Raw genomic sequence first — 14605 nt, 5'->3', positions numbered from 1 at the left:
ACTATATTCAATATTCTATAATAAACCATAATAGAAGAGAAAAAAATAATAAAATAGAGTTTAAGAAATTACATTCTTTGGTCCTGTTTGGCAAAATTCCTATTATCTTTTCCTTTTATCTTGGCCAGGCCTTACTTAATGCCAAAAGGGTCCATAAATATTAAATGCATTCTCAGCACCATACCAGGTAATATGGGTGAATATAAAAGATCTCTGAATACAGATGTCCATCTTGAGTTTAGCTGTATTTGCTTTCTTGCCTGTGTCATAGGTGAGATGCACCCATGGGTGGGCTTTAACCACTAGCACCAGGATTTGGGCTGCATTGCCTTTCTGGGACTTAAGACCTGTCTCACTCCTTTCTTCAACCAGCCTGTTCAGCCTGGCTTTGGAGCTTGGCTCACACAGCAGCAGCAGAAAGGCATCAAGGGGAGGTCAGGCTGGGGAAAGGTGCTGCAGACGCCGAGGTAGCTGTGGAACTCAGGGTGTTAATCACTTTCACTCAGACGCCGCTGCTCCGGCTGCTGCAGGCTCCCCCCTTGCTGCCGGCAGAGGGTCCATGCAGCAAACCAGCAGGAAAAAGAATGGTCAGGAGAGAGCATAAGAAAGAAACATATCCTTTCTCAGACAGGAGCTTTTATTTCCACCCTGGTCCACAGCTTCAAAGGGCAGCTGCCTCACAAGGAGAGTGTTTGACCAAATTCAGTTTGCATGTTTGAAATAAGAAGACCGCTTTCTTGATCTCTGAAACTGAGTCCTAGAAGGCCCCGTTCCCAGCATCCTTGCCGTCCCCTTCCCCTCCTACCCCGTCAGCTTGCTCCAGCTGTGCTGGTTGACCCTCCGGGAAGGGAGGTGTGGCCAAGAAACTACAGACCTGTCCTCCTCTTGGACAATTTTGCAAACCTTTGTATAAGGACAGATTGCACAAGGCTGCATGGGTGAGGTGGAGGGAAGAAAAAGGGAAGAGCGTTTTCTGCTTATGGCCGGGACCCTGTTATTCATTGGCTTGGGTGTTTCAGCTGAGTTTTGTGGATTAGGAGGCCAAGTCATGTCAGCACAAGAAACCTCCTGGGTCTCTGTCACATGTGCTACCCCACCTCTTCCCCGCAGCCCAGACCATTCCTTTCAGAGAACCCTCCCTGTTTCGCGCTTTCACAGAGCGAAGCTGTTCTGAGTCTTGGGGTCACACCCAACTCACACATCCCAGCAGAAGCTGAGGAGAGGTCTGGGGTCCTTCTCTGTGGCCTCCATCTTCAGCCCTGCCCCTGCTTCCGCAGACGGGCATGAAGCAGGGCTCACAGTAAGAGTTGGTGCTGGCGTCTGGCCGTGGCAGAGCTTCCGTCCTGCCAAATTGGCTCAGGGGAGGGATGCTGGGCAAACGAAAGCTGGGGCGGCTGTGTAATGTGGGAGATGGCGAGGGCCATGTTCCCAAACTGTAAGTCATGATGACACTGTTAAAAAGGGCTGGTGGGTGGGGGAAAGTGAAAGAAAAAGAACAGGGGGAACAGAAACCAAAGTGAGGCACACAGAAGGGTCGAACAAGAGTAATGGCCAATGCACGAACAGAGGCCAGGAAATGGGACAGGCCTGCAAGAGAATCAGGGAAAAGCAGGATAAGACTGTGGGTAGGAGGAGAGAGATTAAACCAAGGAAAACACAATGAGACATGAACGGGAGATGTGATCGTTTGCTGGAGGAAATGGCAGGTAATTTGCCAACACATACACCAACAGAGGATGTTGGAGGCCTAGTCCAAGGACGCCCCTGGGTGTATCACCTTCAAAGCCCCAAATACAGGACAGATCATCCCGGACAATGAAATCTACGTCTCTGCTTGCTTAAGGCCTAGTGAGACACTTAGGAGAAAAGAAAGAGGCTGTAAGCAGAGGGAAAGGATCAGGGAGATCCATAGATGCAGTCACAGCCCTTCCACAAGTTAATCCCCAGGCAGACCTGCCCACGGTCTTGCAGGTGATGCAAAGAAATAGAAGCAATGGCTTTTGGCCTCAAGAAATTCACAATCTGAGAGAAGGGACAAGATGTACATATGCGAAGCAATAAATACCAGCAATATTAGTGGGACTGCTCAGGTGAACACAGTAAAGAATATTGGTTGAAAGAAACAAAGAATGAATTAAGATAAAGAAATGAACTACAGGGCTTCCCTGGTGGCGCAGTGGTTGAGAGTCCACCTGCCGATGTAGGGGACACGGGTTCGTGCCCTGGTCTGGAAAGATCCCACATGCCACGGAGCGGCTGGGCCTGTGAGCCATGGCCGCTGAGCCTGCGCGTCCGGAGCCTGCGCTCCGCAACGGGAGAGGCCACAACAGTGAGAGGCCTGCGTACCGCAAGAAAAAAAAAAGAAGTGAACTACAGAAAGGCTTTCTTGACAATGTTCCCATGTGGAAATTTTTTTAAATGCAGGAATTAAGTGAAATGATGTTGGTTGAACTGGATGAAACATTTAAAACTGGGCCAAGAAGGTGACCTGGGCTTGACTACAGCATAGCACAGGCTCCGAATCAAAGCAAAGAACAGGAGGCATAACTGCCCAATCTGGTCTCCCAGGTGAGTTGGATCCACATAACATGAAATTCAGTTCAATATTCAACATTTTGAATTCAGTTCAATATTCAACATTCAACAAACTGAGATCAAGATCAAATGAATAACTGAGGTTGGGGGGAGACCCAGTAGGTAGGTTGTATACGTGTGAGTCAAAGAGGCAAGGTCATTTAACTTGCGATTGAGAAAAAAGGATAGTGAAGGTAATGATAATTACAGCAACAAACATTTATCGAGTGAAAACTATGTGCCAGGTGCTGGTGTAAACACTTTACATGCATTCGTTTACATGACCCATTATAAAGCAGAAACTAACACACTACCACCCATGAGGGATTTTATTATTATTATTCTTTGCATTTTATATGTGAGGAAACACAGAGAGATCAAGCAATTACACAGCAGAGGTTAGCCCAGGACTCTAATTAAATTCCACAACACTCTCTCTGAAGCCATCAATGTCTCTGTTTCCTCATCTGTAAACATTTGTTATCTAACCTGCCTATAGAGACACTGTAGATGATAAAGCCTCTGTGAGGAGACTGGCTGTGGTGTCATTATGAGAGTATTAGCATTAATAGGAAGGCCATGCTTTTTCCAGGAATGCTAAATATATGCTCACTTTTTCATGTTAATACCACAAGGCCTTGAAGAAGTTTACAGAGGCTCATGAGGTGGATGGACCTAGAGTCTGTCATACAGAGTGAAGTAAGTCAGAAAGAGAAAGACAAATACCGTATGCTAACACATATATATGGAATCTACAAAAAAAAAAAAAATGTCATGAAGAACCTAGGGGTAAGATGGGAATAAAGACACAGACCTACTAGAGAATGGACTAGAGGACATGGGGAGGGGAAGGGTAAGCTGGGACGAAGTGAGAGAGAAGCATGGACATATATACACTACCAAACGTAAGGTAGATAGCTAGTGGGAAGCAGCCGCATAGCACAGGGAGATCAGCTCGGTGCTTTGTGACCACCTGGAGGGGTGGGACAGGGAGGGTGGGAGGGAGGGAGACGCAAGAGGGAAGAGATATGGGAACATATGTATATGTATAGCTGATTCACTTTGTTATAAAGCAGAAACTAACACACCATTGTAAAGCAATTATACTTCAATAAAGATGTAAAGAAAAATAAAATAAAATAAAACCCCCTCCTCTGGGTTCACAGTAGACATTAATGCCAAGTGAATCTTCTCTCAAAAGGTGAAAGGTCTCTTTCTGACACCCCTTTACAATTCTTATAATGTTTGGGGGCTGGGACTCTTGTTTCTTATGAAAAGGTTTCCCACTGAGAAGAGCAGCTTGCCGGAGCCTCTCCCACAAGGCCCAACCAGAGGACCACGCCATCTTAGAAATAGGGTTTTGAGCCTGAGAGGCAGCAGATAGAGAAACAGATAGCAAATACATCTGTTTTTACAAGAGCCTGTTGTTCTCTGTACTAACTGCTATAAAAACGACATGAAACTGGCCACACATTAGTTTTGGTTCTCATGACTAAATCAAGGAATGGCATGATGGTGCTGTGTCATTAGAAATGAAACCAGCTCTTAAACAAGGGAAGAGGGCCGACATTTTAGTAACCTGAACGATTTCATAGAAAAATCAGAGATGAAACTTCAACACCCCATCCCTGAACACCTGCTGCTTAAGTTTGGTTCTGAACCAGTGAAACTTCTTTCTCGCCATGAAGACACGAGATGGGCCCTGACTTGCCCAACACTCGGTGGCCAGGAAAGCCTTCCTTCCACCTGCCGTCCTACTAGGCAGCAACGTGGGCTCAGTCTTGGCTTCTACAAGACTGACTGTAATTGCCACTTTGAGAAAATACAAAAAGTACCTCATTTTATTTTTACTTTTTCAAATATATAACCTCATATATTTTCAGATATATATATATATATATGACATAATTAGATATATGAATTTTACCCTCCCTGAGGTATTTTCATCCACATCTTTTCAGATAAAGAAACTGAGACCTGAAGAGGTTAAGTCACTCACCTAGAAGCAGGCAGAACTGGGGTTCTGAACAAAGGTTTCCTTATCTATATCTGCACTGCCTCCAGTTTGGCCTTTATCACGATAATAATGATGTTGATGTAGTAAACATACATAGGCTGCCTCCCTAGCGTCCCTCTCCTCCCTTTTCCTGCCACAGCACCCACATTTTGCCTTGAGGGAACCACCCACCCCCTCACGGTCTCCCTCTTCTCTAACAGCTGGATACATCCAGCTCCCAGGGGTAGCCCTGATGTGCTTAAGCAGAGAGTACCCATCACCTGGCCATGGTGACTGGCTCAGGCGTGGGCATACAGCCCGATTCAGGCCAGTGGGATTTGAGGAAATGTTTCCTAGGGCTTCTGGAAAAAAGGCTTCCTCAGCCCTCTGTGGGTTTACCAGAGGGGACAATCCCCCTTCTCCTGGATGGTGTATTGGAGAATACAAGGTTCAAAATTCCCTCAGCCATTTGTGCCGCCAAGAGAATTGCCAGCCTGAGGATGAAGCCGACACCCAGAAGAGGCAGTGCTCTAAACAAAACGGGCATGGAGCTGGCACCGCGAGGAAGATTTAAATTCTAGACTGCGTGCTGGAGTTCTCAGGCCGTAAGCTAACACAATCCCTTTGTTTGCTTAAGCCAGTATGAGTTTGTTATTCTGTCATATGAAAATTCTTAACCAATGCAAACACCACTGGCATCACTCCCAGTAACATCTGATGGTTGCTTTGGTTTCTCAGTCAAGAGCATGAAACCCATCTGACCAAAAGGACCAACGCTTCAAAATTAATCAGCATTTCTGGAGCACGCCCATCTCTGGTGCCCGACTTTCCAGAGAGGACTCACATTTTTCTGTACCTGGGGTCTGGCTCCTCCTGTTTTCTGCTCCATGTTGGCTCTGTCTAGGCCTGTCCTTGTCCCAGTCCCTCCACAGTGACAGGAGGTGGCTGCCCTCTGCTGAGGAAGCCAGCGGCCAAGTGGGCAGCCAGCTGCAGACCTCAGGCATCAGCACTGTCAAGAAAAGGAGTATCAAGAAAGGATTTGGCCACAATATATTTTACTAAGACATAAAATCGGGTGGGAGAAGGGTCTTTGGCACATAGCTATACACGATTACCCTCGGCCCCCAGCCAGCTCCCTGTCCGAATGCTAAAACGCCAGGGAGTTTGGTGCCCCTCTGAGGATCTTTATTTGCTAGTGATTGGCGCTCACAGAACTTCAGAGATTTGGCATCAAAGATTATAAAATCTGCGGGTCTGAAAATCTGTGCTAAGAACTGTTTTTTGTGATTCTGCTCAATCTCAGTTTCTCTTGAAAAATTCTGTTATTTCCACTTCTGGCCACTATGACTAAGCACAGAGGTAGAAACAGTCTAAACAGTTAAAGGATCCTGTAACTGCCCAAAGCAGAGAAAGCAAGCAAATGTCAGCACTGGCGGGGTGCAGTGTGTGAGGGAGGGCTCTCACTCTGCCCGTCCACTTCCCCCAGACCCAATCTGTCAGCAAGACTTGCCAGTTTCCAAACATGTCTTGACTCAACCACTTCTCTCCGTCTTTACTACAGTCATGTAACTTACTCATTCAACACGTATACACTGAAGGTCTTCTGTGTTCCAGGCATTGTTCTAGTGGCTGGGAGTACAAGACTGACAATGGAATGTGAACGCATGTCCTAGTGACTCTTCTTGCTGGGGCCTCCCTCTGTACGACCCTTCTCGCTGACTGGCTCCGGCTTCCTCATTTGCCCTCTCCTTCCATTCTCCACATAGGAGCCTAAAAGATCTTCTTAAATATCAACACTTCCCCATTTGAAACCCTCCAATGACTTCCCATTGCTCCTTAATGAAAATACCGAGGCTTCCTGGGCCCTGGCCTTGTTCGAGGGCTGCGCACCTCCCTACATTTACAGCCTCTTCTCACACCCTAGGCTCACTCCCCAGTCGCACTGGCCTCCTTTCAGATCCTCAAGTATGTTACGGCTTTTTCTCTTTTCAGAGCTTTCAATCTGCCTTTATTTCCTCCTAAAACACTTGCTTTCAACTTGTTTTTTTGACAATACTCCCCTGTAAGAAATATTTTATACCATGAACCAGTAAATACATCAACCTATAAATAAAGGCAACATTAGTTTTACATGATAACACTTCTGGTATGTTCTGTCCTTTTTTTAAAAAGCTAGCCATGACCCACTAACCTGCAGTTTGAAAACACTCCTCCCTATGCTCTTTGAATGGCTGAATCGTTCTCAGCAACTTTCTATCTAAATGTTAGCTACCCATGGGGGGCTTCTCTGGCCACCTGATGCAACCCAGGTCCCTGACTTAGGTTATTTTTCATCTGAGGGCCATGTCCCTTCCCTTTGAAGCACGTATCAAAGTTATAATTACGTATTTCTTTGTTGAGACTTGCTCATTGTCTGTCTCGTAGGCCACATCACTAGCTTTTAAAGGCAGGGACTTGCATGCTCTGTTCCCCACTGTATATCCCACATCTGGTTCAATGATCAGCATGAGAGAAGAATATACCTAGGTATTCCTTGACAGGCTGACTGAGTGGGTGGGTAAGTGATGCTGAGGTCTGGACTGAAAAACAGGCCTCCCCAATAAAAGGGACCGGGGTTCCTTGGAGAAATGGCTGATTCTAAGGCTGGGGCAGGAAATATACAGTAGTGCCAGAAAGTAAAGAAACACTCAAAAAACAAAAGGATGGGGCATGTCAAAGGGACACAGGAGCCAACCTAAAAAGAACTCCCAATGGCCAAAATCAGAACAATTTGAGCAGCAAAATAAATAGCCTAGTATCAGATTCTAACCCAAATCTTTACATAAATATGCATGAGAGTCCACACTGATATAAGTGGTTGACTAAATAAATAAAGAGGGGGAGAGTTACATCTTTCTTACAGAAGAATTTAAATAATGTACATAAATACTACCCTCCAGGAGGTGGAGCTTAATTCTCCCCACCCCCTACCCCCTTGAGGGGAGGGGGAAGGCACTTAGTGACTTGATTCCAAGCAACAAAGTAGGTAAAAGGGGAACAGGGTCACCTTCGGTGAGGAAAGCTGGCAAACTGTACCTTGGCCAGGTGTTCAAGATTGATTGTACTGTCCCGTCATGTGGATGGCATGTACCCCCGACAAGATGTGAGAAGGGCACTACTCCTCTAGCCCACAACCCCAGTGCAACCATAAAAAAAGCATCAGGGAAACCCAACTAGAGGGGCATTCTACAAAATACCTAACTAGAGCTCTTCAAATCTGTCAAAACTGCATGAGAAACAAGACTAGAAACTATCACAGACCAGAGGGATTAAGGAGACACAACAACCACTTGTGGTGTGGCATCCTAGATGAGACCCTGGAACCGAAAAAGGATATCAGTGGAAAAGCTAAGGAAATCTGAGTAAGATATAGACTTTAGTTAATAACAACGTATCAGTATTGGTTCATTAATTGTGACAAATATACCATTGTAATGTCAGGTGCTAATGACAGGAGGAGCTGGCTGAGGGGTGTACGGGAACTCTGTACATTATCTTTGCAACTATTCTGTGAATAAAAAAACGTTTTAAAATTAAAAGCTTACTTTAAAAAAAGTTCAGCCTTAATGCCAAGAGCCGGGCCTTCATTCAGTCACTTTTATGGAGTGCCCACAAAGAGCTTCCAACCCTGCTGGGCACAAAGAAGACACTTAGGCACATGGGAGATGAATAGATGCATATACACAGGCAGGGCATCCGGGGTGACGAAACGAAGAGCAGAGAATGCAGGTTTGCGGGTTGACTAGAGAGGGTAGGCGTGTGTGTGTGTGTGGGGGGGGGGTGGGTGGAGGTGTGGGGCGGAGCTGGTAATGAGAGAAAGCAATGACCAGAATGAGGAAGAAAGACAAAGACTGGCTGGCTTTGGTGAGGTGGAGCCAGCTATTCCCCACTGGAATGTAAACTCCCCGAAAGCAGGAACCTTGTCTCTCTTCTCATACCCCTAGGAGCAGAACTGTGCCTGGAACACAGTAAATGTTCATAAATGTGTATTGAATAGATGAGAGACTAGATAAACAGACAAAGTCCTGCTGGAACTCCACTTGAACTCCAGAACCACTACTGTCATGTGAGGTCTCCCAGGTGCCCACTGGATTTGCATTTTGTACATGGTGATGATTGTTCTGCACCATCAGAGGTCTTCTGGAAAGCATGCAGATGTTAGCATTGGTTTGGAATGGTTCTAATGTTCACCCACAGGCATGGAAGTGCCTTGGAGCATTCCTTGATGGTATTAACCGGTAGGTCTGCTGATACGAAGGAGTGAATGGCATCTCCTCTTTGCTCTGTTCTAGCGTCCTGTTAAACCCAGCAGGGGCTCCTAGAATTGTAAGAATGGAGAGTTAGCAGGGGCTTCAAGCTTTTGATACAGTCTCTACAAATATAAGGGAACAGTTTAGAGGGATGTTGAATTTCCCTGTAGGCATCTACTGACATTCCTCCTTAATGGTCCTAAATGCTCAATATATTCAGTTGCATGTAACTTTCTTTATGAAGAAAAATTCAAATTGGGGGAAATTATGGAAAAATCATATCCAATTATGTAGCTATTAAGAATAGTGCAGACTATATGTATTAATATGAAATATTAAACATACAAAGTAAAGCTGTTTTCTGAAATAGACACAAGATACTGGTTGACAAAGGGGAGTTCTGTGAAGACAGCATGGGAGGGAGGAGACTTTCACCGTACACGCTTGGAACCTTTTGCATTTTGCACGTGTACAAAGTATTACAAATGAAGAAAACTTAAAAAAAATTATTTATTTATTTGGCCGAGTCAGGTCTTAGTTGCAGCACGCGGGATCTTCGTTGCAGCATGTGGGATCTTTCGCTGCAGCTCGCAGGCTTCTCTCTAGTTGTGGTGCGCGGGCTCCAGAGCACGCGGGCTCAGTAGTTGTGGCGTGTGGGCTCTCTAGTTGTGGTGTGCGGGCTCTAGAGCATGCAGGCTCAGTAGTTGTGGCGCGTGGGCTCACTTGCCCGCAGCATGTGGGATCGTAGTTCCCTGACCAAGGATCAAACCCATGTCCCCTGCGTTGGAAGGCAGATTCTTAACTACTGGACCACCAGGGAAGTCCCGAAACTTTTAAAAATGATTCCAGAGGAAGAAAATTTTGAATTTTGTCTTCAGGTTATAATAATCTCCTTTTCTGATCTATGCTTGATTACCTTTGAGCCTCTGCTTTCTGCAGGATCTGACCCATGTCGGGTGACAGGCAGGCTATTCCACCTGTCTAGTCCTGGCTTTTAACATCATCTCAAATAAACTTTTACATGAAGTGACAGAAGTATGCTGATGGGATTGAAAGAGGAAGACATTCATCATAGTTTATGCGTTCAAAACTAGGAATTAATAATAAAAAAATAAGTCCTATAGTTATTTTGTAAACAGCATGCTTACATTATATTGCAGTTTTCTGTTAAAAAGCATTACGCTGGCTTTTTGGCTCTCTGAGCACCACCACGGTGGTTGGCAAGAACAAGCACCTTACGAAAGTGGCAAAAAGGGAGCCAAGAAGAAAGTGGTTGACTCATTTTCTAAGAAAGATTGGTATGATGTGAAAGCACTAGCTATGTGTCAATATAAGAAATATTGGGAAAACACTAGTCACAAAAACTCAAGAAATCAAAATCACATCTGATGACCTTACGAATTGTTTTTTTTTTTTTTTTTTGCATTACGCGGGCCTCTCACTGTTGTGGCCTCTCCCGTTGTGGAGCACAGGCTCCGGACGCGCAGGCTCAGCGGCCATGGCTCACGGGCCCAGCCGCTCCGCGGCATGTGGGATCTTCCCGGACCAGGGCACGAACCCGTGTCCCCTGCATCGGCAGGCGGACTCTCAACCACTGCGCCACCAGGGAAGCCCCCGGATTCTGTTTTTGAAGTGAGCCTTGCTGATCTGCAGAATGATGAAGCTGCATTTAGAAAATTCAAGCTAATTACTGAAGATGTTCAGGGCAAAAAATTGCCTGATTTCCATGGCATGGATCTTACCTGTGAGAAAATGTGCTCCATGGTCAAAAAATGGCAGACCATGGTTGAAGCTCACATTGGTGTCAAGACTACCCATGGTTATTTGCTTCGTCTATTCTGTGTGGGTTTTACTAAAAAATGTAACAGTCAGATTCGGAAGACCTCTTATGCCCAGCACCAACAGGTCTGCCAAATCCGGAAGAAGATGATGGAAACCATGACCCAAGAGGTGAAGACAAATGACTTGAAAGAAGTGGTCAATAAATTGATTCCAGGCAGCATTGGAAAAGACATAGAAAAGGCTTGCCAGTCTACTTATCTGCTCTATGATGTCTTTGTTAGGAAAGTAAAAATGCTGAAGAAGCCCAAGTTTGAATTGGGAAAACTCATGGAGTGTCACATGGTGAAGGTAGTAGTTCTGGAAAAGCTTCTGTGGATGAGACAGGTGCTAAAGTCGAACGAGCTGGTGGATATGAGACAGTAGTACAAGAATCTGTTTAAAATTTACACTTTTAATGATGACAAATAAAAGATCTTATTCGTGAAAAAAAGCATTACTTTGCTAAATGTTAACATTTAAAAAGTATATCTAGACCATTAATAATGAATCATACTAATACCCTAAAAACACTTGTAGAAAAGATTGAGAAGTCCCTTTGAATCAACAAACAGTATATCCCTCAAAAAAATAACTGATCAATAATTCACTATAGGGCTTCCCTGGTGGTGCAGTGGTTAAGAATCCTCCTGCCGGGCTTCCCTGGTGGCGCAGTGGTTGAGAGTCCGCCTGCCGATGCAGGGGACGCGGGTTTGTGTCCCGGTCTGGGAAGATCCCACATGCCGCGGAGCGGCTGGGCCCGTGAGCCATGGCCGCTGAGCCTGCGCGTCCGGAGCCTGTGCTCCGCAACGGCAGAGGCCACAACAGTGAGAGGCCCGCGTACCACAAAAAAAAAAAAAAAAAAGAATCCGCCTGCCAATGCAGGAGACATGGGTTTGATCCCTGGTCCAGGAAGATCCCACATGCCGCGGGGCAACTAAGCCCATGCGCCACAACTACTGAGCCTGCGCTCTAGAGCCCGTGAGCCACAACTCCTGAAGCCCGTGCACCTAGAGCCTGTGCTCCACAACAAGAGAAGCCGCCACAATGAGAAGCCCACGCACCACAATGAAGAGTAGCCCCTGCTCGCTGCAACCAGAGAAAAGCCCGCGTGCAGCAACGAAGACCCAACGCAGCCAAAAATAAAATAAATAAAATAAAATAAAATTTAAATAATACTAATTCACTACAGATAAATATTTCATCAAGATCACATTCTGCTTTTAAGCAATTTCGTTTTCTAATATTCCAAAACAATATGGTTTCAAATTCTGAAGACAACCTTTCTTAGCACTGAGAAAATTAATGTTTGAGATACACATGAGCATTTTGAGTTCTTTAAAACTAGAACACATTTGTGATAAGATGTATTTCAACCTTATTTCAGCTAACTTCAGAAGAAAGGGTGTTCAGTATTTCTCACATAAATTCCATTACAAGGTTAGGCCAATGTAAAACATTTACATTCAGCTGCCATTGCAAAAAAAAAAAAAAAAAGCATCCTGGAAGCAAAGATGGAAGGTCTAAGACAGCAGCAACCGCATCCCTGGGGTGTTTTTTGGAAATGCAGATCATCAGGCCCTGTCCCACCTCCTCTTCACAATCTGCATTTAAACAGGCAGTGATTCCCATGCTTGTCACAGTTGGAAAAGCTGCTGGGCTAAGAAACCTTAATCATGTTCAAATTCAGGTTATACTCTTTAGTGAACACTGGATATAATCTTTAGTAATAAGGACAATGTGACTTTTTTATTTTTTGAGACCAGAGAGTCACACTTATCAGAAATGACTGTAATTAATAATCACTGGTCCCACCCTCCTCCTCTTACTTGTGAAACATCCTTCCTCTTTTCTGAGTCCACCCCCTCCACTTGCTCCAAGACCATCTATCACTCCTTCCTCCAGGATGACCACTGTCATTTTCCACTGATTCCTCCCCTTTCACCTATGAACACACTGAGGTCTCCCTTATGCATAAAACACACACACACGCACATGCACACGCACACACACAGACATTTTCTCTCCACCATGTTAACAGCTCAGCTACACCCTTTTTTTCCCCATCACTAAATTTCTCAAGATTAGTCTGCACGCAACCTGACAGCTATCAGACCCGAATTAGCTCTCTTGAAGGTCCGAAGTATTTAACTGCCAAATCCAAAGGCCCGGTCCCTGTGACTTCCCTAGATCCCTCTGCAGGTTATGAATTCTTTCTCTGGCTCTATTGTCTCTGGCCCTTCTTCCTCTTTTTGCCACCCAAGCAGGGGCATTCCCCTCAGCTTAGCCCAGGGTCTTCTCTTTCCACTCCATACCTTTGCTGTGTTCTTCCCTTCCTCCACTTGCTCCTGCTTCAAAGGTCACCTCCACGCAGAAAACTTCCCAGACAGTATCTTCAGTCCTGGCCTCCCTCTAGAACTCTAATAGCCTCTTATTGTTTTCACTCATTTAATATTTATTGAGGGCCTATGACATGCTATTGCACTGTGCTAGGCATTGGTGAACAAAGAAGACTCACCCCTGCCCTCATGGTACTTACAGCCTTACAGGTACCACAGATGTGGATCAATGAATACAAGGGAGATAAATACTGAGGAAAAGTAAAGAGTGAGCTAGGGGAGAGAATAACCAAATCTAGCTGGAAAGCAGGGTTTCCAGTTAAAATACAAGATGTCCGGTTAAAGGTAAATTTCAGATAAACAACTAAATTTTTTTAGTAGAAGTATGCCCCAAATATTGCAAGGGATATACTTATACTAAAAAATTAGTTCTTGTTTATCTGAAATTCAACTTTAACTGGGCATCTTGTATTTTACTCTGCTACATCAGCAACCCTACCAAGAAGGGATTGTGCAGTTACAGAGGAAAGTCCTGAGGAACCGAGAGAAAGGATAAGTAGGAATTAGCAAGCAAAAGCGGGTGGTGGGAGAGGACATTCCAGAGAGAAAGAATAGTCGAGGCAAGAGTTTGTATTAATAGAGCGCTTCATGCTTTGAGAATCTGAAAGACGTACAGTATGGTTGGATCATGAAGAGGAAGAGTAATGGGGAATAAATCTATTGGGGAGAAGCCAGATCTTGCAAAGCCTGTGTATAGTACGGATTTTGGAGTTCCTTAAAGACAACAGGAAGCCATTTCAAGATTTCAAGCAGAGGAGAAAATGGACCTAAAATGGTTCTGTACCAACGTCAAAGTCCAGGGAGGGGGATGTTCCCCACACCACCAATAAGCGATTTTCTAGATACCAGCAGAGAATCCTACAATTCAACTCAATTCTGACACATCTGCCCAGAAATAGCATCACCTTCCAGAACTAAGGGTTTAGTCCCACAGGACTGCCTCCTCCCTCCGGCCACACCTCAGACCCCAATCGCCAACCCGCGCTGCTGCCTGGCCTTCGACCAAGAGCTGTAGACCAGGGGTTCCACAACTCCCGCTTCTTTTCACTTAATTCGCTAGAACACCTCACAAAACTCAGAGTAACATTTTGTTTTCTAGTTTATTATAAAAGGATATAAACCAGGAACCACCAGATAAAAGAAGTGCATAGGGCAAGGTATGTGGGAAGAGGCGCCATTCTCTCCAAATGTCCATGAATTCACCCACGAGGAAGCTTGAGGAAGCTTTTGGGTTTTTACAGAGGCTTCGTTAACTAGGCATAACTGATTAAGTCATTGACCAATGGTGACTGATTCAAGCTCCGGCCTCTCTTCTCCTCCCTAGAGGTCAAGGCGGGGTAGGACTGAAAGTTCCAAACCTCTAATCACATGACTGGTTCTCCCAGCAACCAGCCCCCATCTTTAGGTGTGGTTCACAAGTCATCAATAACATAACGAAAGATATCGTGATTGCTCTCATCACTAGGAAATTCCCAGTTTTAGGAGCTCTGGGCCGGAAAGGACAAAAAGACCAAATATGTATTTCTTAT

General features: G+C 45.1%; 1 pseudogene; it reads left to right on the top strand.

Annotated features, from left to right (window-relative positions):
• The first annotated feature begins 1666 nt into the window (after positions 1 to 1666).
• LOC101278376 (40S ribosomal protein S3a-like) lies at positions 1667 to 11512 on the top strand (annotated as a pseudogene).
• Positions 11513 to 14605: the final 3093 nt, after the last annotated feature.

This window comes from Orcinus orca, chromosome 12 (assembly GCF_937001465.1).
Source record: "Orcinus orca chromosome 12, mOrcOrc1.1, whole genome shotgun sequence".
Taxonomy (NCBI): Eukaryota; Metazoa; Chordata; class Mammalia; order Artiodactyla; family Delphinidae; genus Orcinus; species Orcinus orca.
Note: the sequence above shows the minus strand (reverse complement) of the source record. Positions and strands in the feature narration are given on the sequence as shown.